General features: G+C 67.9%; 1 protein-coding gene across 1 annotated transcript in view; it reads right to left on the reverse strand.

The window, feature by feature from the left end:
- The window catches only part of PRDM16 (PR/SET domain 16), a 200,659-nt gene that overhangs the window by 17,883 nt on the left and 180,780 nt on the right, over positions 1 to 1,996 (reverse strand).

The raw sequence follows: 1,996 nt of genomic DNA on the forward strand, positions 1-1,996 counted from the left end.
CCCCGCCCCAGCACTTGCTGCCCTCCCTCCTCACGCTCCCCATCACCGCACCAGGCTCTGCACCCCTGCAGGCCTCCAGCCTCCGCCAACCACCCAGCGGCCGTCCCGGGGGGTGCCCAGGGCCTCCCATCGCTGCCACCTGGGGTCTACTGAAAAACTCACAATGGCTGCCGCAGAGGACAATTCTAGAATATTCTCCAGATGCTGGTGACAACCCATCATAGGACAAGCAGAGGAGGGGGCCGGGGCAGCTCTGTGACCCCAGTCTCATTCTCCTCAGGGGTGGGGGGGGACTCACAAAGTGCCCTCTGGGGAGACCTGCCACCTCCCTGCGCACAGAGACGGCTCCTCTGAGCAAACCCCACACCAGCCACTGCTGTTTTGTCCGCGCGAGGGCCTTGCTCTGATGCACAGCCCGGAGCCAGCAGACGCCAACCAGAGCAGGACGCGAAGGTAGCACAGGGGAGGGGGCCGGGCCGCAGGGGGACGGCGTGGCCACCCTGGGAGTGTCCCTGCAGGGCCTGGGGCCGCCGGGAACCCCGTGGGCCGCCAGCTTGGCCTGGGAGGGGGTGTGACTGTCCCCTCCTGCACACGCAGCATGGTCGTGCGGGAAGGTGGCCTGGAGGGTGTCTGGCTCTGTGGGGCCCAAGGCCCTCGTCAGAGTCAGTCGGACTCGGCCATTCAGCGAGACGCTGTGGGGCTGGTGGCGTGAGCCTGCGGCAAGGGGGCCCCGGGGGGAGGCCGTGCGGTCTGTCAGGTTGGTCCCGAGCAGCCAAGGCCGGCCGACCCCGGCGACCACAGGGGACACCTGTGCGTGCCACGCGCCCAGCCGATGCCGCAGGCCTGGGCACGGCCGGCCTGGGGGATGGACTGGGGGTTACGTGTTCAGGGTGAACAGGCCCCGGGGGCTGGCCTGTGGGACGGTGCAGAGTTTTGCTGGAGTCACCCTGGAGCGGAGGGGGCCTGGCCTCTGGCCCCAGGGCCCAGCCTGTTAGCCGCCCCCACCCTTGCTTGGGGAGGGACCTTCAGGACCACACGTTTGTCTCCATGGGTTTGGTGGTGGCAGGGAGGGATGGGGGGCCAGCGTGCCCTCGGGCACTTTGCTGGTGTCTGTGTGCAAAGTCGGGGCCCGGGCAGCCCCCCTCAGCCAATGGACCCCCAGATCTGACAGCCAGAGCCAGGGACACACGAGATCTCAGAGGAGCCCCGATCAGACTTCCCCTTCTTGGCCTCACCCAGCTTCTGGAAAATGGTCGATGGCCCAGACCAGGTGGGCGCAGAGGGGCAGAGTAGGGGCCTGGAGGGAGGGCGGGGAGCCCAGGGGGGAAGACGGGAACCGAGAGCCCGCTGATTCCCGCTCTGTGGCCTGACTGGAGTCCCGTCTCAGCCTCCAGTCTCCCTGCCGTCCTCTGCACGGGGCCGCACACCCCGCGGGGCACTCGGGCCACGCCTGCGGTCTGGGGGCTCTTACTTAGCTGTCAGGCTCTCCCTAGGCCTTTCGACGGCCACGTTCACCCCGGGAAGCTAAGGAGCCACGTTCGGCGGGTGGAGAGCCGCCCTCCTCTGCAAACCTCTGGTCAACTTTCTCAAACCATCAATGGATGGCGTGTTCTGCCGAACCCCCTAAAGGGGCACTTTTCGCGTTTCCCGTGTTCACGACGTCAGGCCCTGGCTGCAGACACAGGCGGCTGGCGCCCTGGGTGCAGAGTGCAGAGGGCAGGACCCAGGGCTGGCTCGGCCTCCCTCGGCCGGCAGGGCTCTTGCTGTCATTCTCTCCCATATGCACCTTCGGCAGGTTTGGGCTCCTCACCTGCACAGCCGTCTCCAGGCTGCACTGGCCCCTCAGGGACACAGGCACCTGCGCCCTCAAGGTGTCCACATGCTCCCGTGCTCCCCGAACACGGCCCTCGCCCAAGGCTCAGCCTGCCCAGCACCCGCAGGACAGCGTGTGGCGGGGGGGGGGCCCCCCCCCCCCCAAAAAACCACCCACCCAAAG

The sequence above is a fragment of the Crocuta crocuta genome, unplaced genomic scaffold (genome assembly GCF_008692635.1).
Source record: "Crocuta crocuta isolate KB4526 unplaced genomic scaffold, BGI_CrCroc_1.0 scaffold13, whole genome shotgun sequence".
In the NCBI taxonomy this organism is placed as follows: Eukaryota; Metazoa; Chordata; class Mammalia; order Carnivora; family Hyaenidae; genus Crocuta; species Crocuta crocuta.